General features: G+C 43.6%; 1 protein-coding gene and 1 long non-coding RNA gene across 3 annotated transcripts in view; one reads left to right on the top strand and one right to left on the bottom strand.

The window, feature by feature from the left end:
- NUP93 (nucleoporin 93) overlaps nt 1-468 on the bottom strand; it is a 118,183-nt gene extending 117,715 nt beyond the window's left edge. For both annotated transcript variants that reach the window (XM_005591991.5, XM_005591992.4), the window contains exon 1: nt 386-468. The gene's annotated coding sequence lies outside the window, so the exon portion shown is untranslated. The remainder of the gene's footprint in view (nt 1-385) is intronic.
- Nucleotides 469-579: 111 nt separating this feature from the next.
- On the top strand, nt 580-25,142 carry LOC135968848 (uncharacterized). Its single transcript, XR_010583836.1, has 3 exons — nt 580-1,091; nt 23,577-23,658; nt 24,331-25,142. It is a non-coding gene; the product is annotated as an uncharacterized lncRNA (long non-coding RNA).
- The last annotated feature ends 2,167 nt before the right edge of the window (nt 25,143-27,309 follow it).

Raw genomic sequence — 27,309 nt, 5'->3', positions numbered from 1 at the left:
CAGGCAGGGCACGGTCAGGAAGGTAAGCAGGCAGGCATTGTGGCGCAGGCTTAGGAAGGGTGGGCTCGCGGGGCACTAGGTGGAGGTGAGGGCAGGGGCGTGGCGCGAGGGCGCCACAGTGGGGAAGGGGGAGTCGGGAGGCCTAGGTTCTGCATTCAGAAAGTGGGCGAATGAAAGGCACACCCAGGGGTGCAGCCCGACTCTTTCTGGGGCGGCTCGACAACGCGTTGTGTCGCCGGCGTCAGGCGTGCCCGGCTGCCATGAGGAGAACGGGAAGTGTGAGCTGCGGGGCTCCGAGCGTGGGTACGGCGCTCCACCCAGTCACGGGGTCCTGGGTTCAAGGACAAGCCCAGGGTCGGAAGAACGCGACCAGACACACCCTTACCTTGTACTACAGCCGTCTCCGCCGCTCAGGTGCCGGCTTGAGGACGCGGCTGCCGCTTCTCGCGCCGCTCTACCCCGCTTCCTGATTGGCCAAGGCCGGCTGCTCCCAGAAGCCCTCGCGCGGCGCGCCGCCAAATGAACTTTATGGAGACCCGTGGGGAAGGACAAGAACAGGGGCGGGGCCGGGGGCGGGACGAAGGCAGGGCCTTGGGCCAAACCGTCACCCCTGGACCACAGGCAGCCGCAGACCTCACCTTTCCCACTTGGTTAGAGTCGGCTCTGCCGGGAGAAAGCGATTCCAGAATTCCCTAAGTTAAAGGAATTTCTTACTCCTTGAGCGCCATCCAAGGGCCAAGCCCTAGTCTAGGAGCTGGGAACACAGTGGCGACCACGACAGACAAGATCGCTGCCCTCACTGAGTTCCCAGGCTGGCAGGGGAAACAAAATATAATAAATAAGTAACTGCAGTTCACAAGAAGAGCTATGAAGAAAAAACAGGGTAATGGGAGAGAGAATGCTTGGATGTTGAAGGGAGGCCTTTCTGAGGTGGTGACATGTTGAGCTGAATAAAGAAGGATGAGAAAGGATGGGGCTTGCAAAGTTCCGGCTTCAAAGAATTCCAAGCAGAGGGAACAAGAGTGAAGTCTCCAGGGGAAGCCAGCTTAGTGTTTGGAGACTAGAAAGAAGGGGTGTGTGGCTGGAAGATGGTGAGCAGGGACAAGTGGGGTCAGACTCATCCATAGACTGGATGGCTTACACACAACAGAAATTTATTTCTCACAGTTCTAGAAGCTGGGAAGCCCTAGATTAAAGCACCCGCAGATTCAGTGTCTGCTGAGGGCCTGCCTCCTAATTCATAAATAGCACTTGATATGGTTTGGCTCTGTGTCCTCACCCAAATCTCACCTTGAATTATAATCCCCATAATCTCCACATGTCAAGGGTGAGACCAGGTGGAGGTAACCAGATCATGGGGGGCAGTTTCTGGCATGCTGTTCTCGCGATAGTAAGTCTCATGGGATCTGGTGGTTTCATAAGCGTCTGGCATTTCACCTGCTTGCACTCACTGTCTCTCTTGCCGCCCTGTGAGCAGGTGCCTTCCACCATAATTGTAAGTTTCCTGAGGACTCCCCAACCACGCGGAACTGTGAGTCAATTAAACCTCGTTTCTTTTTAAATGACCTGGTCTCAGGTATTTCTTCACAGCAGCATGAGAACAGACTAATATAGCACTCTTCTCCCTGTAACCACACACAGAAGAAGGGTGAGGGGATCTCTCCAATATTTCTTTTATAAGGGCTCTAATTCCATTCATGAGGGCTTCACTCTTATGGCCCAGTCACCTACCAAAGTCCTCACCTCTTAATACCATCTCAATGGGGGGCAGAGTTTCAACATATAAATTTGAAGGGGGAGGACACAAACATTAAGAAGTCTATAGCAACTAGTGTCCAGCTTTGTTTATTTTTAATACCTCACACCGGCATATTGTGAGTTCTCTATAAATAATTGGTGCTGATTAACAACATGTATGAATGTGGCCTTTGCCCTGAAGCTATTAAATATGTAACCAGACTCTGCTGTGATCAGAGAATATCCACAGAGATAATAATATCTTGCATCTGAATAATGTTTTATACTTTTACCTTGCTTTTCTTTTATGTAAAAAAAAAACAACAACTTTTAATGACATAGACAAATGCTTGTGCAACATTGCCAGATGAAAATCCAGGACACTTGCCTTTTACAGCTGAGTATTTCTACATTGTAAAACCCAGCAATTCAACTCCTAGATATATGCCCTAGAGAAACTCTTACACATATGTACAAGGGTTATAAGCAAGAATCTTCATAGCAGCACAGTTCATATTAGCAAAAAACTTGAAACAATCCAAATATCTGTTAACCAAAAAAAAAAAGGATAAATAAATTGTGGGATATTATGCAATGGAGCATTACACAGCAGTGAAAAAGGAGTGTGCTTCAGCCACAGATACACCATGGATGAATCTTGGAAACGTAATGTTAAATGGAAAAAGTGGCCGGACACAGTGGCTCACACCTGTAATCTCAGCACTTTGGGAGGCTGAGACAAGAGGGTAGCTTGAACCTCAGAGTTCAGGACCAGCCTGGGCAACATGGTGAAACCCTGTCTCTACAAAAAATACAAAAAAATTGGCTGGGTGTGGTAGTGTGCAGCTGTAGTCCCAGCTACTGGGGAGGCTGAGGTGGGAGGATCACCTGAGCCCAGGAGATCAAGGCTGCAGTGAGCTGTGGTCATGCCACTACACTCCAGCCTGTGCAACAGAGTGAGACCTCATCTCAAAAAACCTTGCAGTTTTCCAGATGGTCTTCCCATATACCTTCCTATCCCCAGAGATAACCACAATCTGACATTTCATATTTATCATTCCAATGTTTTATAGTTTTATCACAAATGTATCTGTGCATAAACAATATATTATTTGCGTTTTTTGGTTTGTTTGTTTTTTGTTTTTAAGAGAACTGGGTGCATTGGCTCACTCCTGTAATCCCAGCACTTTGGGAGGTCAAGGTGGGAGGATCACTTGAGCCTTGAAGTTCCAAGACCAGCCTGGGCAATGCAGTGAGACCCCCATCCCTATAATAATAATAATAATAATAATAATAGTAAGCCAGGGATGGTAACTGATGGTTGTAGTCCCAGCTACTCAGGAGGCTGAGGCAGGAGAATCACCTGAGCCCAGGAGGTGGAGGTTGCAGTGAGCTGTGATCACGCCACTGCACTCAGCCTGGGCTACAGGACAAGATCCTGTCTTAAAATTAAATAAATAAACACACAAGAGACAAAGAAAGAGGATATCAAAATATGACCAAGTGGGAATGACATCTCTCCTGGCTGAGAAACCACAAATGAGTCCTTAAAAGCTAGTGTACTTTTCAAGGTTTCTGCAATGAAATGACCATGCATAATTCCCGTAATCAGAAAAAATACACTAAAACTGAGTTGGTTGGTTTTGTTTTGTTTGCACAGAGTTATAACCAACATCAGCTTCCCAATATTTGCCCAGGTATATGATTCAAAGAAGTTCCTTTGAGGATTCTGAACTCACCTCTAATGCCATTCCTTGAACTATCGTCTCGTCCAAATGCCACAGAGACAGGAGTTTTAATCTCCTGGTGGCAAGATCTGTAACCGAGCAATTTCTGGAGCTGTTTCTGTCTGTCAATTAATTACATAGCTTAGAAGAGCTTTTCTTTCTTTCTTTTTTTTTTTTTTTTTGAGATGGAGTCTTGCTCTGTCGCCCAGGCTGGAGTGCAGGGGTGCGATCTTGGCTCACTGAAACCCCCGCCTCCTGGGTTCAAGCAATTCTCCTGCCTCAGCCTCCCGAGTAGCTGGGATTACAGGTGCCCGCCACCATGTCTGGTTAATTTTTATTTTAGTAGAGACAGGGTTTCACAATGTTGGCCAGGCTGATCTTGAACTCCTGACCTCATGATCCACTCACCTTGGCCTTCCAAAGTGCTGGGATTACAGGCATGAGCCACCATGCCTTGCCAGAAGAGCTTTCTTAAACATCACTTTATCTGAGCTCAGAATCTTTCAAGAGCCTTTGCCTTGAGAATTGTTCTGAGATGTGCCCCAGAGCCCCTGCAAAGCCCCTTTCTCAGAGGTGGGGATTTTCAAGCTCTTTCCTACTTAAAAGGGAGCTGGGTGGTGGCAGAGAGTTCTTACCTTCCCTCATTTAGTCCTACTGGGTCCCAAACATTTAAAAGAATCCTGTTTTTCAAAGGAAGTCTCTGATGGAACTCTGTATTGTAACACAGATTTTGCATGTCTTCTACACATACCAAGTGTATAACTCTACCTTTTTTGGCTGCATGATCATATCAAACAAACACAGGCCTTTGTACTCTCATCCGGTTGAATTGTGCTTTTGAATATTCTTAGTCTTCAGATGAACTCATTGAGTATATGGGATGTGCATTCAATGCACTATACCGTATTACCAGACAGTTGCTCTCTAATGAGACATCTTTTAACACTGACTCCCCTGTGGCGCGTTCCTGCCCCAAATCTCAGTCCCTGTGTTTTGATTGGTGGCATGTGACTCAGGCATAGCCAATCAGAGCAGAGTACTGCAGTACCCTGGCCACAGGCACTGGTCCAGGACCTGGTTTATAACCCAACAGGGTCAAGAAAATGCACTCTTAAGATGTTCTGCTCAGACGGTTCTCTTTATGACTGGAATAAATTAGAACTGTGAAGATGTTTTTGTAGGCATTATTCCTTTACAATTTTGTTTGTTTGTTTGTTTTGAGACAGAGTCATACTCTGTTGCCCAGGCTGGAGTGCAGTGGCACAGTCTTGGCTTGTAAACTCCGCCTCTCAGGTTCAGGTGATTCTTGTGCCTCAGCTTCCCTAGTTGCTTGGATTACAGGTGTGTGCCACCACGCCCAGCTAATTTTTGTATTTTTAGTAGAGATGGGGTTTCACCATGTTGGCCAGGCTGGTCTGGAACTCCTGACCTCAAGTGACCTGCCCTCCTTGGCCTCTCAAAGTGCTGGGGTTACAGGTATGAGCCGCCATGCCCGACCTGTTCAATTGTTTATTATCCACAAGGGAAGAATTTGTCTGGGAAGGAAGAAAATACAGAAGAAAGCAATGTAGTGATGGAGAGAGAGCCTGTACTCAAGTGACATTGTGACACAGCTTCTGGATCAAGCTGTGCCTAAAGCTAACCCTATCCCTGGAATGTTTTGTTGCATGACCCAGAAAATTTTATTTTTTGCTCAATTTCACTGAGGTTTTACATCACTTGCAATCAAAATAATCCTGAAGGATTCAGGTATTACTTGAGCCCTTATAGCATCTCATCTAACATGCTTGCTATAAGGTCAATAGGCCAGAATTCAGTAAGCTTAATTCAGTAAGCTTTTCCCAATCGAATTGCTTTCCCATCACATGCAATATAGGGAGGCATTTTCCACAATGTCAAGAAGAATGCTTTCACCATCAGATTACATTTTATTCTATCCATTAACAAAATAATATTAAACAGCTCTATTTACAAAGAAGCCGAGAAAGTTTTATTTTCATGTTCGTTGCATTTTGTTCCAAAATGACATTGTAACTTGGCAGGGAATACAGAATTATATTGCATGGTTTTGTTTCTGTGTAAGTTCGATCAAGACAATGGTCAATTTTTATTATTAAAAAGATGAGACTTTTGGATACATGGCATTATAAATTTGCTTGAACCCACAGAATGTACAACACCAAGAGTAAACCCTAATGTAAACTACAGACTGGGTGATCATGATGCATCAACATGGGCTCATCAGTTGTAAGAAATGTACCACTCTGGTGGGGGATGTTGGTAATGAGAGAGGCTAGGCATGTGTACAGGCAGAGGGTATGTGAAAAATCTCTGTACCTTTGGCTCAATTTTGCTGTGCTCCTAAAACTGTTCTAAAAAAAAGTCTATTAAAACATTTTTTAAAGTAAGGCTCAGCTGGGCACAGTGGCTCATGCCTGTAATCCCGGCACTTTGGGAGGCTGAGGCAGGCGGATCACTTGAGGTCAGGAGTTCGAGACCAGCCTGGCCAACATGGTGAAACCCTGTCTCTACTAAAAATACAAAAATTTGGCTGGGCACGGGGGCTCACACCTGTAATCCCAGCACTTTGGGAGGCTGAGATGGGCGTATCACGTGGCAAGAGATTGAAAGTATCCTGGTCAACATGCTGAAACCCCATCTCTACTAAAAATACAAAAATTAGCTGGGTGTGGTGGCGCGTGCCTCTAGTCCCAGCTACTTGGGAGGCTGAGGCAGGAGAAGCGCTTGAACCCAGGAGGCAGAGGTTGCAGCGAGCCAAGATCATGCCACTGCACTCCAGCCTGGTGACAGAGCAAGGCTCTGTCTCAAAATAAATAAATAAATAAAAATACAAAAATTAGTTCGGGTGGTGAGCTCCTGTGATCCCAGCTACTCAGGAGGCTGAGGCAGGAGAATTGTTTGGACGTAGGAGGCAGAGATTGCAGTGAGCCGAGATAGCACCCTTGTGCTCCAGCCTGGGTGACAGAGCAAGACTCCATTTCAAATAAAAAATAAAAATGATTTATTGTTCTCTCATGACTTTATGGGGAAAGGGCCTCCATCTGACCTCCTTTCATTTAGTCTCTTGAAAAATATTTGTTGAGTGCTGCTATGTGCTGAGTGCTGGGGATTCAGAACGAATGAAATTGACGGGATCCCTGGCCCCATGGAGTTCACATTCTAATACGGCAAACACACAATAAACAAATGAACAGATTTCAGGGAAGGTTAATTTCAGGGAGTGAGAAGCCTGTATGTAAAAAAATAGAAAGGGCCAGGGGCATTGGCTCATGCCTGTAATCCCAGCACTTTGGGAGGCTAAGGTTGGGGATCACTTGAGCTCAGGAGTTCAAGACCAGCCTGGGCAACATGGCTAATCGTCATCTCTACAAAACATACAAAAATTAGCCAGGTGTGGTGGCACGTGTCTGTAGACCCAGCTACTTGGGGGGCTGAGGTGGGAGGATCACGTGAGACCAGGAGGTCGAGGCTACAGTGAGCTATGATTGAGCCACTGCACTCCAGCCTAGGCGAGAGAGCGAGACCTTGTCTCAAGAAGAAAAAAAAAAATTGAAAGTGTAGCTGAGGACAGTGGGTGCTGCTTCAGCTGGGGAAGTAATGAAGGACCTCTCTGAAGAGGTGGCATTTGAGCAGAGACCTGGATTCCCAAAGGAGCAGCCATGTGGAGCTATGCAGGGTCAGCAAGCGTCAAGGCCTCTGGAACAGACAGGATTTCAAAACACAACATCTACTTACCACCAAATCAAACAAACACACCAAAACCAGAAAACTCCAGGTGTCTTCACTGGTGAATTATTTCAAATATTTAAGGAAGAAATAATACGAATCTTACATAAACTCTTCCAGAGAACAGAAAAAATAAGAACACTTGCCAACTAGTTCAATGAGACTGGCACAACCTTGATTCCAAAACCTGACAGGACCTTACAAGAGAAGAAATAGAAGAACAGCCCTACTAAACATAAAGGCAAAAATCTGAAATAAAATATTGAGAAACCAAATCTAGCAATATAGCAAAAGGATAATACATCAGGATCATATGAAGAATTTTTTTTTTTTTTACCAAGAATGTAACATTAGAAAATGTATGTAATTCTCCACACTAACAACATAAATGAGAAAAATAAATGTTTATCTTAATAGATGCCAATAAAAAGCATTTAATACAATTCAACATGTATTTATGGTAAAAACTTTTAGCAAACTAGGGATAGATGGGAACTTAATCTGATGCAGGGTATCTATAAAAAACTTTCAGCAGGCCGGGCGCGGTGGCTCAAGCCTGTAATCCCAGCACTTTGGGAGGCCGAGACGGGCGGATCACGAGGTCAGGAGTTCGAGACCATCCTGGCTAACACGGTGAAACCCCGTCTCTACTAAAAAATACAAAAAACTAGCCGGGCGAGGTGGCGGGCGCCTGTAGTCCCGGCTACTTGGGAGGCTGAGGCAGGAGAATGGCGTAAAAACCCGGGAGGCAGAGCTTGCAGTGAGCTGAGATCCGGCCACTGCACTCCAGCCTGGGCGACACAGCGAGACTCCGTCTCAAAAAAAAAAAAAAAAAAAAAAACTTTCAGCAAATATCACTTAGTGGAAAAATATAAATATTTCTCCTAAAGTCGTATAAACATAACAAAGATGTCAGCTGTTACCATTTATATTCAACATTGTATTAGAGGTCTTAGCCAGTGCAGTAGGCAAGAAGGAGAAATAGTCGGTATAAAGATTGGCAAGAAAAAAATAAAATCACCATCATGGATAGATGACAGGAATACATAAGAAGAAAATCCAAAATAATCTACAGACAAAATATTGAAATCAATTAATGAAGTTAGCAAGGCTGTAAAAAACAGGTCAATATACAAAAATTAATTATATTTCTATATATTTATGGAAAACAACTGGAAAATGAACATTTTAAATGATACCATTTGCATTAGCATAAAAATCATATAAATAGGATTAAACCTCACAAAAAGATGTACAAGATTTTGATGCTAAAAACTACAAGGCATTAATGAGAGCAATTGAAGAAGACCTAAATAAATGTTGAGATAAGCCAAGTTTTTGGATTGAAGACTCAAGATGCCAGTTCTCCCCAAAGTGATTTATGGATTCAATGCAATCCCAACCATAATCCTAGCACATTTTTAATGGAAATTGACAAGCTGATTCTAAAATTTATCTAAAAATGCAAAAGGCCAAAAACATTCTTTTCAGAAATTCTTAAAGAAGAAAATGTGGGAGAGGGACTTATGCCTCAAGATGCCAAGACTTATTTAAAAGCTGTCATAATTTAAAAAGGATGATCTTGGCAAAAGAATGAATAAACCAATGAAACAGAATAGAGAGCCCAGAGACAGACCCACACTTACATAATTACCTGATTTTTTAAAAAGTAACTCAGGGAGAGAAAAGATTCTATTTTCAATAAGTGGTATTGAATCTCTTGGCTCTATAAAAATTTTAAAAAGAACAGCAGCATTCATCTCATCCCTACCTCACACCATATACCAACAATGAATTCCAGATGGCTTATAGACCGGAATGTGAAAAAAAAAAAGAAAGTACAATAAGCTTTCTTAAAGATAAGATAATAGACTTAATGACCTAGAGGTTCTGGGGGTTGGCAAACATTTCTTAAACAAGACACTAATCATTAACCATAAGGAAAAGACTGATAAATTAGATGGAACTGAGAGAGTGAAAAGGCAAACCGCTGGAAGAAATTTGCAATACACTTATCTAACTAAGACTCATATCTAGACTATATAGAGAACTCTTATAAATCAAGAAGAAAAAGACAGATCCTGTTAGAAATGGGTAAAAACCTAAAGAGGTATTTCACAAAAGAGGATATGTGATGGTTAAATTGTATGTGTCAACTTGACTGGGCTATCGAATGCCCAGACATTTCATCAAATATTATTCTGAGTGTGTCTGGGGGGGTGTTTCTGGATGAGATTAACATGTGCATGGATAGACTGAGTAAACCAGATTGCCCTCCTTAATGCAGGTGGGCCACATCCAATCAGTTGAAGGCCTGAGAAAAATGCAAAGGCTGAGTAACGGAGGATTCCTTCCACCTATCTTTAAGCTGGAACATGGGTTTTTTTTTTTTTTTTTTTTCTGTCTTTCAACTCAAACTGAAACATCAGCTCTTCCTGGGTCTTGAGACTGTCAGACTGGGACTGGAACTCACCAACCACTCTTCTAGGTCCTGGATCTCCAGCTTGATGACTGCAGATCTTGAGACTTGTCAACCTTCATAATTGTGTTAGATTGATCTATCTATCTGTCTATCTATGCACACACATCTGATTGGTTGTATTTCTCTGGATAACCCTGACTAATACAATATCTGAATTGCCAATAATATATGCAAGATGCTTAACACAATTGGTCATCAGGATAATGAGAATTAAATCCATAATGAAAAACCACTACATATCTATCAGACCAGAATAAGTAGATACTTTACAGAGGATACTTTCATAAAATAAAATGCACTTGTTTTAAGAATACACTTAGAGGCCGGGCACGGTGGCTCAAGCCTGTAATCCCAGCACTTTGGGAGGCCGAGGCGGGTGGATCACAAGGTCAGGAGATCGAGACTATCCTGGCTAACATGGTGAAACCCCGTCTCTACTAAAAATACAAAAAACTAGCCGGGCGTGGTGGCGGGCGCCTGTAGTCTCAGCTACTTGGGAGGCTGAGGCGGGAGAATGGCGTGAACCCGGGAGGCGGAGCTTGCAGTGAGCCGAGATCACGCCACTGCACTCCAGCCTGGGAGACACAGCGAGACTCCGTCTCAAAAAAAAAAAAAAAAAAAAAAAATACACTTAGATATGTTTAGTACATGTACATATCTGTATGATCATCACCACAATCAAGATGTAGAACATTTCCATCATCCTGGTGTTTCCCTCATGTCCCTTTGCAGTCAATGCCTGTTGGCTAAATTTCATGTAAATGGAATCACCCTTTATCTTTTGTGTCTGGCTTATTTTGCTCAGCATCATGTTTTTTTTATGTTGTCCATGTTGATGTCTGTATCAATAGTTCATTCCTTTTTATTGATGAGTAGAATTCATTATATGCATATACCACATTTTATTTATCCATTCATCTTTGTTTTGTTTTGTTTTTTGAGACAGAATCTTGCTCTGTGGCCCAGGCTAGAGTGCAGTGGTATGATCTCGGCTCACTGCAACCTCCGCCTCCCAGGTTCAAGCGATTCTCCTGCCTCAGCTTCCCAAGTAGCTGGGATTACAGGTGTGCGCCACCACACCCCAGTAATTTTTGTATTTTTAGTAGAGACGAGGTTTTGCCATGTTGGCCAGGCTGGTCTTGAACTCCTGACCTCAAGTGATCCACCCACCTCGGCCTCCTAAAGTGCTGGAATTACAGGCGTGAGCCACCACTCCCAGCTTATCCATTCATTTTAATGGATGTTTGGGGTTATTTCCAGTTTTTGGCTATGAGAAATAAAGCTGCTGTGAAAATTCTTGTACAAATTTTTGTGTAAACATATGTTTTCATTTCCCTTGAATAAATACCTAGCAATGGAAATTCTGGGTCATATGACACACATATATTTAACTTTATAAGAAAATGCCAAATTATTTTCTCAATGGGTTGTATCATTCTCACCAGGAGCAATGTATGAGTTCCTGTTGCTCCAATCTTTGCTCACAGTTGATATTGTCAGTTTTTTTCTTTATTTGAGGCATTCTAATAGACGTGCAGAGTATCTCATTGTGGTTTTGGTTTTCATTTTCCTGACAACTAATGATGTTGAGAAAATGGCTATGCTTTAAAACTGACAATACTAACTGTCCAAGAGGTTGTGGAGGAACTGGGACCATCATATGCAGCCGAGGGTTTATAAATAGGGACAACCACTTTGGAAAACTGGCAAAATATATTAAAACTAAATATACACATACTCTATGACCTAGTACATCTATCTATCTATCTATCTATCTATCTATCTATCTATCTATCTATCATCTATCTTCAGCATAAATGTGTACATATTTTCATTAAAAGCCATATACACCAATGTTCATAGCACCACTATTTGTACTAGCCCAACAGTGGAAACAACCCGGAAGTCCATTAACAGAAGAAGTGATAAATCATGTTGTGGTCATATAATAAAATAATTCAGGAACAAAAAAGAATGAACTCCATCCGCAAGCAACAACATGAGTGAATCTCGCAGACATAATGGCATACAAAAAAAGCTAGACACAAAAGTATAATTTCATTTATATAGAGTTCAAGTAAGGAAAAACTAAACTATGGTGACAGATGTCAGGACAGTGATTATCATGAAGTAGGGAGTGGTTGTTGCCTGGGAAGGGGAATGAAGGAAACTTCTGAGATCTCTTAATGTTCTATTTCTTAATCTGGATGCTGAGTGCTGGATGTATTCACTTTTTAAAAATTCATTGAGCTGCACATTTAAGATTTGTGCACTTTACCATACATATATTATTAATTATGCTACAATAAAAAAACCTGGCATGTGGTTCATGGAAGGAAAGCAAGAAATATTTCTTAAGTAACAGACAGAATCCAGCTCCACTAATTGTTACCCCCTATCTTGAGCTGCTGCTGCCAGAGACGATTTCTTAGTGGGGAGTCACAAATTACATAAAGCTTGGTGAACTGTGGCTGAGTGATCAGCAATATTCTTCAAAATTCATTAAAAGCTTTGGTTAGGCAAAGTGGCTCACATCTGTAATCCCAGCACTTTGGGAGGCCGAGGCAGGCAGATCACTTGAGGTCAGGAGTTTGAGACCAGCCTGGCCAAAGTGATGAAACCCCGTCTCTACTAAAAATACAAAAATTAACTGGCATGGTGGCACGCACCTGTAGTCTCAGCTCTCAGGAGGCTGAGGCAGAAGAATCACTTGAACCCAGGAGGTGAAGGTTATAGTGAGTCAAGATTGTGCCACTGCACTGTGGCCTGGGTAACAGAGTGAGACTCTACCTTAATTAAAAAAAAAAAAAAAAAAGTCATTAAAAGCTTAAAAGGGAAGCCTCTTACTTTGCCCTTCAGATGGGTTTTCATGTCAGCGGCACAGAAGGTGACTTGACATTATCCAGGATAGCAAATGGGCTTTCTCTAGAACACCAACCCCTGGCGATTGGTTGAGATTGTGGGAAGCCAAGGGTTAAGGATACTGAGAGCAAATCCCAAGTCCAGGCTCAGTGGAGGAAGTCTGGGACCATTTGATCTGCCAGTCGGGATGTTTGAGCTGCAAACAACCAGTTTGAAATTGGCCTAAACAGTAAGAAAATGTATTAGCCCAACTAATTAGAAGTCCAGTGGTAAGGTGAGTGTCAGGTTGGTCGATTCAGCAACTCCCCAATCTTTCCATCTCTCTGCTCTGCCATCCTCAGTATACTGCCCCCATCTTGGGGGCAGTAAAGATGTTTCTGGTCAAAAAAGGTGGACAGCTCCTACCCTGTAAAATGGATCGTAATTATTAGGCTCTGTCAGCACTCCTGACAGATATGTGGGACTTAAAGGTATTCTCTCCTGCTGGGATCTGTTAAAGAGTAGACAAGAAAGGCTTGCAGTGAGCCAAGATCATGCCATGGCACTCCAGCCTGGGGGACAGAGCGAGACTCCATTAAAAAAAAAAAAAAGAAGAAGACAAGGAAGGAAAGATAAAACAAAAAAAGAGAAAGACCACAGCAATCACTAATTAAGCACAAACTGTGTGCAATGCCCTGTGCTAAGGTCTCTACAAGATTTTTCCCATTTAACCCTCACAATGACTCTCAGAGAGGGATGCTATAGAGAGCCCTGTTTTACAGATGCAGAAAATGAGGCTAGAGGGCCTCAGTATTTCAAGGCCGTGTAGCAAGCCCAGTGCAGAACAATGATTCAAACAAGACTCAGACCCATGCTTTGTATTAATCCCAACACTACCTCTCCTCCCTCAGAGTAACAGTGATATCCCCTACATTGTAGAGGGAGCCACAGTTTAAAGTTAACAAGCATAATAAAGATCTAGAGCAACTAGAGTTCTCACAACTTTCTGGAGGGAATATAAAATTACACACCTATGGCTGGATGCCATGGCTCACTCCTGTAATCCTGGCACTTTGGGAGGCCAAGGTGGGTGGATCATTTCAGCCCAGGAGTTCAAAAGCAGTTTGGGTAACATAGTGAAACCCTGTCTCTACAAAAAATGCAAAAACTAGCCAGATGTGGTGGTGCGCACCTGTAGTCCCAGCTACTTGGAAGGCTAAGGTGGGAGGATCACCTGAGCACAGGGAGTCAAGGTTGCAGTGAGCCATGATTGTGCCACTGCACTCCCGCCTGGGCAACAGAGCAAGACCCTGTTAAAACAAAACAAAACAAAACACACACACACACACACACACACACAAACCACAATGGCTTTGGAAAACTAGCAATTTCTAAGAATGTTAAACACATACCTACCCTATGACTCGGGTGTTCTACTCCTGGGTTATTTGCCCAAGGGAAATTAAAACACATGCACACAAAAATACTTGTACAAAAATGTTCATAGCAGTGTTGAAATATGCTCCTGGCTAACAGACAAAATGGACTTCCCATGGCAAACTGAGGTACTCGAAGTTAAAACAGAATCAGGCAATGATCGAGCAGTCACATACTCTGTGATCTCAGAAAGATGTAAAAGTGTCACAGGACCTCCTTTTCTACACTCAAATCAAACTAGTGCCTGTTTTCAGTGAGAAGATAAACTGCCCCTCCCCCCACTGAGCCTTTCGAAAGAAACCTTTGATAGAGACTTCTGGTTCAGGGCTTAGAAACCAACCAATCAGGGCTCAACTATTTTTTTTTTTTTTTGGTGAGACAGAGTCTTGCTCTGTTGCCCAGGCTGGAATGCACTGTCGCAATCTTGGCCAACTGCAACCTCCACCTCCTGGATTCAAGCGATTTTCCTGCCGCAGCCTCCTGAGTAGCTGGGATTACAGGTGCGCACCATCACGCCTGGCTAATTTTTATATTTTTAGTGAAGACGGAGTTTCACCATTTTGGCCAGGCTCATCACAAACTCCTGACTTCAAGTGACCTGCCCGCCTGGGCCTCCCAAAGTGCTGGGATTACAGGTGTGAGCCACTACGCCCAGTTTAGGACTGGACTATTTTGACTAATCAGAACTGAACCAGTTTGAATCCTTCATTTGTATAAGCAGACCTAATTGAGAACCAGGGTGAGAATTTTCCCTACTGAAGCCAGCTCTACCTTTATTCTTCCCAGAGTAAGATTTCACTTATGCTGAAGACTGAGCCTCCACATTCTACAGATTGTTTTCCATATATAGAGAGAATAAAGCTCTCCCTCTTCCTCTGCCGATCTCATGGTCTTTTGTTAACGGCAGCTTTATTCATAATAATCTCAAACTGGAAACAATTCAGATGTCTACCCACAGGAGAAAAATTGATAAACAAACTGGGATAGCCACCCAGTGGAACACTACTCAGCAATGGAAAGGAACATACCACTGACTGCTGCACCAATAAAAATGAATCCCCAAAACCTATGTCAATTGAAAGTCAGACATGAAAGAATACATATTATAAGATTGTACTTATCTCAATTTCAAGAACAAGCAAGCTCATCTCTAGCGATAGAGGTGAGAATAATTGTTCATTGGAACTATGGGCCAGGAAAGAGCACAGGAAACTTTTTGGAGTGTCAGAAGTATTCCATATCTTGAGCTGAGTAGCAACACAGGAGTATACATATGCAAAAATTTACTTATTTATCTATTTGTGTATTTATTTAATGTATTTTTTTTGAAATAGGGTCTCACTCTGTCACCCAGGCTAGAGTGCAGTGGTACGATCTTAGCTCACTGCAACCTCCGCCTCCCCAGCTCAAGCTAACCTCCCACCTCAGCCTCCCAAGTAGCTGGGACTACAGGTGCAGGTCACCACGCCCAGCTAATTTTTGTATTTTTTGTAGAGACGAGGTTTCACCATATCACCCAGGCTGATCTCCAACTCCTGGACTCAAGCGATCTGCCTGCCTCAGCCTCCCAAAGTGCTAGGATTACAGGGCAGGTGCCAGTAGGCATGGCCATAAAAATTTATTAAGCTGTACACTTAAGATTTGTGCATTTTACTGGATGTAATTATTTCTCAAAAATTTTAGATTAGGGAAAAATTGATCGACAGCTATTACTCCACTTGAGCCTTGCAACAACTTAGGAGTAACCAGGGCAGAATTTATCATCATTATGTATCCTATAGGGAACCTAAGCCTCAAGGGGATTGAATGACTTTCCCAAGTCATGTAAGGAGAGAGTGGCAGACCGGGGATTGCACTCAAGTCTTCGGAAATCCATGCCAGTCTGGGTGCAGTGACTCATGCCTGTAATCCCAGCACTTTGGGAGGCCAAGGCAGGTGGATCACTTGAGGTCAGGAGTTTGAGACCAGCTTGGCCAATATGGTGAAACCCCATCTCTACTAAAAATACAAAAATCAGCCAGGTGTGGTGGTGCGTGACTGTAGTCCCAGCTACTCGGGAGGCTGAGGCACGAGAATTACTTGAACCCAGGAGGCGGAGGTTGCAGTGAGATGAGATTACATCACTGCACTCCAGTGTGGGCGACAGAGTGAGACTCTGCCTCAAAAAAAAAAAAAAAAAAAAAGAAAGAAAGAAAGAAAAAGAAAAAAGAAAGAAAGAAAGAAAAAAAAATCAAGGGCAGTTCTTTTTATCTTAAGAAAGCCTCCAAGGTGAATTTAGAGCCCTTAGTTAACTCTGTTAAGGAATTATCCAGAGAAGTCCTTACATGGATATTCCTGCCGGCTTTCTGAATTGAGATTGGAATGAATCCCACACACATTAATCAGCAGCGGCTGACTATCAGATGACATTGTCAAGGTGGTAGGTTTTTTTTTCAACATCTGGTTGTTCTATTTGTTGTTAAACATACTGACTGTTGAATGAGAAAAATCCCCATCCTACACATCTCTCCATTGCTGCTGTTTAAAAACAGCTTTGCCTACATCTATCAACTTTGTTTATGTCAAATTGCGCAATTTGTCACTGATGCTGAATTTGCCAAAAGAAAAGTGAATTTGATTGACAAGGCCCAAGGGCTTCTCTCTCTTCCTTTTCAACATTCCAGATGTTTAAAAAAGTTGGATCCACCCACAGGAAGGCTCATCTGGGGGTGAAAAATGTACCAAAGGAGGTTGGGGGAGATGGTTTCGGTTTTTGTAGAAACTTTGCCTCCAAGAGACCCCATCTTCTTGATTGGTTCAAATTACCCTCCAATTTTAATTGCTGCCTTTCAATGGAGCCATCTGTTTCAAGGCCCATCTGTCAAGGGCTCTCTTGTGGTTGATTATTAAATGTATTTGCAGCTGGAGTTTCAAGAAAAAAAAACTTAAATGATAAAAGAAAAGTGTCCCCAAGAGTGAAAGTAGAAAACAGAAACGGACTTGTAGCTATCGCCACTCTTAGAAATCAGAGGACTTAGGCCAGGCACGGTGGCTCACACCTGTAATCCCAACAGTTTGGGAGGCTGAAGGGGGTGGATTACTTGAGGTCAGGAGTTTGAGACCAGCCTGGCCAACATGGTGAAACCCCATCTCTAATAAAAATACAAAAATTAGCTCGGCGTGGTAGTGGGCACCTGTAATCCCAGCTACTCGGGAGGTTAGGGCATGAGAATTGCTTGAACCTGGGAGGCAGAGGTTGCAGTGAGCTGAGATCACACCACTGCATTCCAGCCTGAGTGACAGAGAGAGACTCTGTCTCAAAAACAAATATATATATATATATGTGTGTGTGTGTGTGTGTGTAATATATATGTGTGTGTGTGTGTATATATATATATATATAAAAAAATAGAGAGAGAGAGAGAAAGAAAAAAATAAAGAGAGGAAGAAAGAAATCAGAAAACTTAGTCCTTCTCTGTAAACCCAGAAGAAAATTAATTATCAGCAAACAAGTATGGCGAACAGTAGTGAATATGGCTGGCTTTGAGGCCTTCCAACACCCTTCTTTGGTAACTATACCAAGAACCTCTCCCCATTTACTTTCCAGGGATTTACTTCTTTTACATTGTGGGTATTCTTATGGGGATAATAGTGGCCTATCATGAAGGGCTGTTATAAGGATTGAGCTACTTAATATATGTGAAAGATTTAGAACAGAGTTTTGCATATGGTAGGTGCTCAGTAAGTGTTAACCATTTTATTTTTGGCAAGACCGGTGGCCCCAGTACTCTAGAATTGAGTAGAGGTCTCCTCACCCACCAGTGCAAAGCTGTCAAGTACCCTACATACATCATAAAAAGTTGCAATTTTTTATTTTTATTATATAGAGACATGGTCTTGCTCTGTTATCCAGGCTGGAGTGCAGTCATAGCTAACTGTAACCTCGAACTCCTGGGCTCAAACAATCCTCCTGCCTCAGTCTCTGGAGTAGTTAGGACTATGGGCACATACCACCATGCCCAGTTATTTAAAAAGAATTGTTCAGATGGGGTCTTACTATGTTGCCCAGGTTGGTCTCAAACTCCCTCAAGTTATCCTTCCGTGTCCGCTTCCCAAAGGCCTGGGATTACAGGTGCAATTTTTGTTTTGTGCATAAATTTCACTAGAATGGAAGCCCTTGAAGGCTTTGTGTCCATTAGTGGGTGTTCAGTGAATCTCAGTTTAAAAAGGTCCTGAATGACCTGCCAGGAGACCCTCAGAATGGAGGCTCCAGTCACCCAAGTTATCCAGTTGCTTGAAGGCAGAGTCTTAACTCAAATTTGACCCAAACTGGGGCTAACACTGGCATGTGTGGCATAGCAGGGAAGACCAGCTCCTATACATGACCCCTCTTGGGGGTCTGCCAGTGCAGCTGTTCTGTAATGTTACTGTCTAGATCTTATCAGCCTTGAGGGATAAGACTGTGCCCAATGCTGGCCACTGGGCAGAACTCAGACTTCAGTAAACCAACACCACAGTTCTGAAAACCGTGGAACACACAAGCTGGAGGCTGTAGCCCCCTGGTTGATGGCTGTCTTAGAGGTCTCATTCTTTTTTAGAATAGGTAATAATTTTTAAAAATCTGAAAAAGTCAAACAAAAAGTCAGGAAAAAGGATGCACAGGCAAAAACCAAACTTTCTTTATTCATCTGGCTGACAATGTTGTAATTTTTTTTCATGGAAAAATAAGTTTACATGCCTTTTTAATCCCTAAGTGTCTTCACAGCATTTACTCTTTGTAATGTATTTGATTTTGTATTATGAGAAGTCTGATTTTTAGTTTCATGGTTCAGTTAAAACTGGGAAGTGTGTGGCCAGGTGTGGTGGCTCATGCCTGTAATCTTGGCACTTTGGGAGGCCAAGGAAGGAGGATTGCTTGAAGCCAGGAGTTCAAGACAAGCTTGGGCAACATAGTGAGACTCGTCTCTATAAAAAAAATGTTTTAAAATTAGCTGGGCATGGTGGCATATGCCTGTAGTCCTGGCTACATGGAAGGCTCAAGCAGGAAGATTCCGTGGCCCAAGGAAGTTGGGGCTGCAGTGAGCTGAGATCGTGCCACTGGACTCCAGCCTGGGTGACAGAGGGAGACACTGTCTCAAAAAAAAAAAATCAACTTCTCTATTTTGTTTTTCCTGAAATTAATTACCACAAATAAAATGAAAATAGTTCAGTTCAAGCAAAGCCCTGTGTAGAATAAACCATTACTACACATGTGCGATGAATAAAAGAAATACAACAATCCGAACAGAACAGGAATAACTTCTATGCTGTGGGTTTGGCTGGGCATGGCTTAGCCCATTGTTTTGTTACACCTGTTGACAACAATGACATTTATAGAGGCTGTAGGGAACTAGTTAGGCCTTTTTGGCTTGTTTTTGTCTTGCCCTTCTACATTCTGCCATGTGAGGAGACAGTGTCCAAGGTGCCATCTTGGAGCAAAAACCAAACCTTCACCAAACACTGAACCTGTTAGCACGTTAATCTTTGTCTTCCCAACCGCTCCAGAACTGTAAGAAATAAAGTTCTATTATTTATAAATTACACTGTTTGTGGTATGCAGTCATAGCAGCACAAACAAGCTAAGCATCCATTAACAAAAACCAAAAAGTTGATTTTCCCTATCCCCTCACAGGAATAGCAGCCAGGTGTAGAAATTAGACTTCAATTCAGCTATGTAAAGAAACAAAAAACAATGGTGACAATAATGCCAAAACTTAGTGGCTTGAACAAGATAAGACATTATTTTTGTCACATGAGAGAAGTCTGAAGAGAAACCATCTAGGCCAGGTGGTGGCTTCAGTCATCAAGAACCCGGCCACCTACATTGCTACTCCCCCATTCTTAGCATCCTGCCTCAGTCTCCAAGATGGTTGCTGGATCTCCAGCCATTATGCTCTTGTTCCAGCCATTAGGAAACAGGACAGGGACCAGAAGGGGCGCCTCGTCCCTTTCAAGGATACATTCCTAAAGTTTTACATCCACTTCCACTTACAAATCATCGGACAAAACAGTCACATGGCCACTCTTGGCTGCCAGATAGTCTGGGAAATGTAGTTTTGGCTGTATGTCTGTGTCCCAGACACTTATCAGGTTCTTATTACTAAGAGGAAGAGGGGATAGATAGTAGGGCAAACCCATTGTCTCTAACCCACAATTTCTTGGTTCTTAAATTCTGGGTTTCTTGTTCTATGTGGCAGGTGTGTGTGTGTGTGTGTGTGTGTGTGTGTATGCACACGCACTCAAAGGCATGTATGTTAGGGGAAATGGTGTCAACCAGGGCAAAAAAAAAAAAAAAAAAAAAGCCAGTAGTGCTTCATTATCTGAGACCAATGGCCCTCAAATTTTAGTGCATAACAGAATTACTTGAGAAGTTTGTTAAAAAATATAAATTGTCAGTAGGCAAATATTCTTAGAAAACTAGCACTAAACAAAAGAGACAAAATGATAAACTGGTCCTCAGGAAAAATGAAAACTTCTGATAATCAAAAGATATCGTTAAGAAAATGAAAAGTGTGGCCGAGTGCTGTAGCTCACGCCTGTAATCCCAGCACTTTGGGAGGCCGAGGCAGGCGGATCACTTGAAGTCAGGAGTTCATGACCAGCCTGGCCAAGATGGTGAAACCCCGCCTCTACTAAAAATACAAAAATTAACCAGACGCTGTGGTGCGTGCCTGTAATCCCATCTACTCAGGAAGCTGAGGCAGAAGAATGGCTTGAAACTGGGAGGCAGAGGTTGCAGTGAGCTGAGATCGTGCCACTGCAGTCCAGCCTGGGCGACAGAGTGAGACTCCATCTAAAAAAAAAAAAAAGAAAATGAAAAGGGCAGCTTTCTTTGTGCAGCAAGCAGCATGTTGGTCTCATAAGCTGAAGAAAATGAAAAGACAAGACATAGACTAAAAGGACATCTTCTCAACATACATATATGACAAAGGACAGGTATCCAAAATATACAAAGAACTCCTGCAAATTAATAATTAAAAAGACAACCTGACTTTTTTAATGGGCAAAAGATTTGAATAGGCACTTCATAAAATACAATACAAAAATACCAATGAACACATGAAAAAACAGTCCACATCAGTAGTCATCAGGGAAATCTAAGTTAAAGCCACAGTGAATAACACTTCACACCCAGTAGAATGGCCACAATTTAAAAGCCTGACAATAGCAAGTGTTGGCGGGAATGTGAAGCAACTGGACCTCCCATATTCTGCCCGTGGGGGGTGTAAAATCCTACAACCACTTTAGAATAGGCCGGGCACTGTGGCTCACGCCTGTAATCCCAGCACTTTGGGAGGCTGAGGCGGGCAGATCATGAGGTCAAGAGATCGAGACCATCCTGGCCAACATGGTAAAACCCTGTCTCTACTAAAAATACAAAAATTAGCTGGGCGTGGTGGCACGTGCCTGTAACCCCAGCTACTCAGGAGGCTGAGGCAGGAGAATCGTTTGAACTCAGGAGGTGGAGGTTGCAGTGAGCCGAGATCACACCACTGCACTCCAGCCTGGCGACAGAGCAAGACTCCATCTGAAAAAAAAAAAAAAGAAAGAAAGAAAGAAAAAGAAAAAAGAATACTGTTTGGCAGATTCTAATAGAGCCCCAGCAATTCCACTTCTTGGTGTCTATCCAGGAGAAATAAAAGCACAAGTCCACAAAATGACTTGCACAAGAATGCTTATAGCAGCTTTATTCATAATATCCCCAAACTGGAAACAACCTAAATGTCCATGAAAGAAGAATGGATCAACAAACTGTGATACATGCATACAATGTAATACTACTTAGAGATATGAAAAAACAAACTCATGACACATACAACCATATGGATGGATTTCAAAAACATTGGGTTGAGTAAAAGAAACCAGAACAAAAAAGTACACACTCTCTGATTCCATTTACATGAAGTTCAGGAACAGGCAAAACTAATATGGGATAGAAATCACAACAGTGCTTTCTGGTCAGGGAGGGGTGGGGTATCGACTGGCGGGGAGATGAGGGAACTTTCTAGGGTGATGACATGTTCTAGATCTTGAATGAGGTATGGGTTACATGGTGGTATACGTTTGTCAAAACTAGTCAAACTGCCATTAAGATTTGTGCATTTTAGCCGGGCATGGTGGCTAACACCTGTAATCCCAGCACTTTGGGAGGCTTAGGCGGGTGGATCACCTGAGGTCAGGAGTTCAAGACCAGCCTGGCAAATATGGGGAAACCCCATCTCTACTAAAAATACAAAAACTAGCCAGGAGTGGTGGTGTGCACTCGTAATCCCAGCTACTCAGGAGGCTGAGGAAGAAGAATTGCTTGAACCCGGGAGGGCGAAGTTGTAGTGAGCCGAGATTGCACCACTGTACTCCAGCCTGGGTGACAGGGTGAGACTCCACCTTGGGGGGGAAAAAAAAATATATATATATATATATATATATATATATATATATATATATATACACACACACACACACACGTATCTATATCTATCTATATATCTATATATGCATATATTTCTGCATTTTATCAAATGTTACTGTAATTTTACCCCCAAATATCTGTGTATGTGGGTGCGGTGGCTCACGCCTATAATCCCAGCACTTTGGGAGGCCGAGGGAGCAGATCACTTGAGGACAGGAGGTAGAGACCAGCCTGACCAACATGACAAAACCCTGTCTCTACTAAAAATACAAAAAACTAGCCAGGTGTGGTGGCATGCTATTATAGTCCCAGCTACTTGGGAGGCTGAGGCAGGAGAATTGCTTGAACCCGGGAGGCAGAGTTGCAGTAAGGCAAGATCACACCACTGCACTTCAGCCTGGGTGACAGAGCGAGACTCCATCTAAAAAAAAAAAAATTCTGTGTGTGTGTGTGTGTGTATAAATTGTTAGCCCTGAGCTCAGAGATGGTGACTAATGAGATGGGGGAATTGACATTTTGGGGCATTTTTATTACCCCTCCTTCCCTGGGGAATTTTGATGTAAGTAGACAGAATGTACAGGCGTTGCTCACGCTGGGGAGGAAGGTGTGGATAAGCGTGGCTCTGATGAGAGTGGTTCTCTAAAATCTGGAGGACCACAAGGTCTTGGGTCTGCTGCACACTGCCCTGAAGGAGGCTCTCAGATACAGCTGGTACCAGAATGTCTGGGGACACTGGTGCCTATTACTGGGGTCTTGGGGGAGTAGACAGGGTTCCATTGTGGAGGCTGGTGGTCAGTGGTGAGGGTGGCTGGGAGGGCATCTTTGTGGCCTGCTGAGAGCAGCTGCGGCCAATGGCCAGCCCCGAAGCAGCTTGCTTGTGCAGCAGGATACCTGGTGACAACAGTGTCTGGGCTAGTAATCACAGTCATGGGTGACACTAGTGAGCACTTCATCAATGCTAAGTTTTACATGTATTTACTCATTTCATTATTCCCATTTTATGGATGAGAAAACTAAAAATCCAGGGGGGTTAAGCAACTTGCCTACCTCACACAACTAGTAGCAGAGCCAGGATTTTAACCCAGACAGTTTCAGGTCCTTACCCTCTGGGCTGGCCTTCCCCCTCCACTGCCCCTTGACACCCTCACTTTTCTGAACATTGGACTCATCCCTGTAGCTGGAGGTAGAGGATGGAAACTCAAAAGATGATAGAAGATTAAAAAAACAAGATGATTGAGGTTGGACTTCTCAAAGCCTGGGTGAGTGGGAAGCCACAACCGCCTGCAGGGCCAACCTGGTATTGTAAACGATTAAAGCGGCAGGTGTGATGCATTAGGGAATGGTGTGGCCTGTGGCAGGACTGCTTTAAAGGGGGTGGCCATTACTGAGATGTGCCCTTCAGACTATGCAGAAACGATGGCCCAGGGCTCCAGAAGATCTAGGTTTTTTAAGATTTTGATTTTTGTAGCCCATGTTGCAGAAAAATAAAACATATTTGTGGGTGTGCTGTAGCACGGGGTGATGGCAATGTCTGCTCTCCTCTCCCTCCGGGGTAATCTGCACCAGGATGGGCAGCAGGCCAGTGACCTTCAGAGGCCCAGGCCTTTGAAGGATGAGAGTGCTTAGCCCTCTGTGAACCCACTCTCCCCTGCACCTTGAGCCGGGGTTTTCTGAGACTGCTCTCCTGCCTGCATGCCCCCATCTCCTAACAAACAGGAGCTCCATCTCAGACTCGAACGATCCTCTGCCAGGTCTCTCCTTTGTTTTGTCCAAAAGCCTACACATCTGCCAGAGTTCAGGGTTATCTCCCCTCCACCTTTCCCTTTGTCTCCAGCCACCTTTCTACTGACTGATTTTGTTGTTGTTGTTTCTTTTTATAATTCCATTTGGGCTATCATGCGGCCCTATCTTCCATCTCATTCCACATCAAGCTGCAGCCTGAGCTTGGGCATTTGTGGGCTTTGCAGCCAGATATGAACAGAAGACAGATTCATTTCCGGCTGCCTGCTTCTCCAACCCCAAATCTCCCAGTCTGATCCAAGAGCTCTGAAGATTTGCCTTCACCTTGCACCCCCCAGATGCTTCTTTATAAGCCTTGCTTGTAAATAGGTGTCAGTCAGGGTCTTACTGTGCAGGATGTGGGCGTGTGGGTGCTCCAGATCCCCCCACCAGCTGTCACCATCCTCCTGCTGCTGCCAGTGCGTCCCTTGAGGATGCCTGGCAGGTTACACCCCACCCCGGGGGCAAATGGTGACTGACAACAGAACAAGCGCTCACCCCCTTGCCCCACAGCAGGACAGTTCAGTGGGAGGAATTTGTTCTAGAGCACCCTGGATCAGGTTGAGGCTTTCTCCTTCCATATTCGGCTTCCTTTGCTCCTCTAATAAGTCACGCGTGTGGAGCCGTAAGGAGCTTTTAAGAAAAGCTTTTTTCTTTTAAGAAAATTGGAAATGAGCTTAGCTGGCAAGAACAGACACAGGGGTAGAGGGGAGTGAATGTTCTGAGAAATAGGGTCAACTGCAAACAACTCACTAGCACCCAAACATCCTGTTGCAAGAATTCAACTCACTGCCCACCTGCCCCCAAGCTTCTTGTCTGCAAGCCTTTAGCCCAGGCAGCATGACCTCATAAAGTCCGCTGCAGCCCCTGCCTTTTTGTAGATAGCATTCCCTCTGCTGTGTTGCTCGTTGCTCCGTTGCAACACATCTCCCGCTTTTCTCTAATAAACCTACCTTTCTTTCCCCACAACTGTCTTGGTAAATTCCTTCATCACCTGTGACACTGCCCCTAGGCCGCCAGTTGTTTGTTTGTCTGTTTGTTTTGAGACAGAGTCTTGCTCTGTTACCCAGGCTGGAATTCAGTGGTGCCATCTCAGCTCACTGCAACCTCTGCCTCCCAGGTTCAAGCAATTCTCCTGCCTCAGCCTCCTGAGTAGCTGGGATGGCAGGCATCCACAACCACACCCGGCTAGTTTTTGTATTTTTAGTAGAGATGGGGTTTTACCATGTTGGCCAGGCTGGTCTCAAACTCCTGCCCTCAAGTGATCTGCCCGCCTCGGACTCCCAGAGTGCTGGGATTACAGACGTGAGCCAACATGCCCAGCTAGCCCCCAGGCAGTCGTTGACCATGATAACATGCACCTGAATCCCTGTCTCCAGCTCTGTGTCTGAGAAACTTGGACGTAAGACAACTCCTTACAACCCTACAGTAGGAGAGGGGGTGTCTGTGGGCAGAAAAGAGGCAGCAGTGGGCTAAGTGGAGACCAGGGCAAAACACTCCCATGCTTCCGTTACCAAAGGCGAGGCATTTAAATCCTACATGTCATAGTGAAAAATTAAACAATCTCAACTTTCCAACAATAAGGAACAGACTCAATATATTATAAAACATGCTTGTGATACATATTATGCCATCATTAATGGTGCTGTATGAAGTATTAAAAAAGTTGATATTTATTGAAGCTCAAGGAAAGGGTACATGGGGGTTCATTTTACTATTCTCTCTACCTTTGTATATGTTTGAAATTTTCCATAATAAAATGTATATTACAAATGGATGGAGAAATTGCTGTAGCATATTGAATGGTATTTAGAAATAGCTCACACTGTATAGTTAGGTGAAAAAACTGGCTAATATATAACATAGTAAGTCTATATGTATGCAGATTTTTTTAAATATTAAGAAATTGAAAGCTGGATGCTGCAGCTCACACCTGTAATCCCAGCAACTGGGGAGGCTGAATGGGAAGATGGCTTGAACCCAGGAGTTCAAGGCTTCAGTGAGCCATGATTGCACCACTGTGCCCCAGCCTGGGTAACAGAACAAGACCCCAAAGCTTAGAAAAAAAGAAAATAAAAGAAATTGAAATGTACTTTCCCATTGACCCAGCAATTCCACTTCTAGATAGAGAAATCCACACGGGAAAGGAGATGGGTTCAGCCTAAATGTCTGTTAATAGGAAAATGGCGTTTAAAACTGTACCATATTAAGCCGGGCTCAGTGGTGCATGCCTGTAGACCCAGCTACTTGAGAGGCTGGCTCATGCCTGTAATCTCAGCACTTTGGGAGGCCAAGATGGGAGGATCACTTGAGGTCAGGAGTTTGAGACCAGCCTGGACAACATGGTGAGACCCCTGTTCTACAAAAAATAAAAATAAAAAAATTAGCCAGATGTGGTGGCTATTGCCTGTCGTCCCAGCTACTTGGGTAGCTGAGGTGGGAGGATCACTTTTGAGTCCAGGAGTTCCAGCCTGCAGGGAGCTATGACAGTGCCACTGCACTCCAGCCTGGGGGACAGAGCAAGACCCTGTCTATTAAAAAAAAAAGAAAGGAAGAAAAAGAAAGAAAGAAAAAGAAAGAAAGAAAGAAAGAAAGAAAGAAAGAAAGAAAGAAAGAAAGAAAGAAAGAAAGAAAGAAAGAAAGAAAGAAAGAAAGAAAATAAAGAAAAACAGGGGCCAGGTGTGGTGGCTCACACCTGTAAATCCCAGTATTTGGGGAGGCTGAGGCAGGTGGATTGCTTGAGGTCAGGAGTTCAAGACCAGCTTGACCAACATGGTGAAACCCTGCCTCTACTAAAAATACAAAAATTAGCCAGGTGTGGTGGTGTCTGACTGTAGTCCCAGCTACTCAGGAGGCTGAGGCAGGAGAAGCACAGGAGAATTGCTTGAATCTGGGAGGCGGAGGTTGCAGTGAACCGAGATTGTGCCACTGTCCTCCAGCCTGGGTGACAGAGCGAGACTCTGTCTCAAAAAAAAAAAAAAAAAAAAAGAAAGAAAGAAAAGAAAAGTCTCTATATTTCTATGTATATAAAGAATAGTCCAGGCCGGGCGCGGTGGCTCAAGCCTGTAATCCCAGCACTTTGGGAGGCCAAGACGGGCGGATCACGAGGTCAGGAGATCGAGACCATCCTG

The sequence above is a fragment of the Macaca fascicularis genome, chromosome 20, assembly GCF_037993035.2.
Source record: "Macaca fascicularis isolate 582-1 chromosome 20, T2T-MFA8v1.1".
NCBI classification, from domain to species: Eukaryota; Metazoa; Chordata; class Mammalia; order Primates; family Cercopithecidae; genus Macaca; species Macaca fascicularis.
The sequence above is the reverse complement of the archived record's forward strand: the minus strand, read 5'-3'. Positions and strand labels throughout refer to the sequence as shown.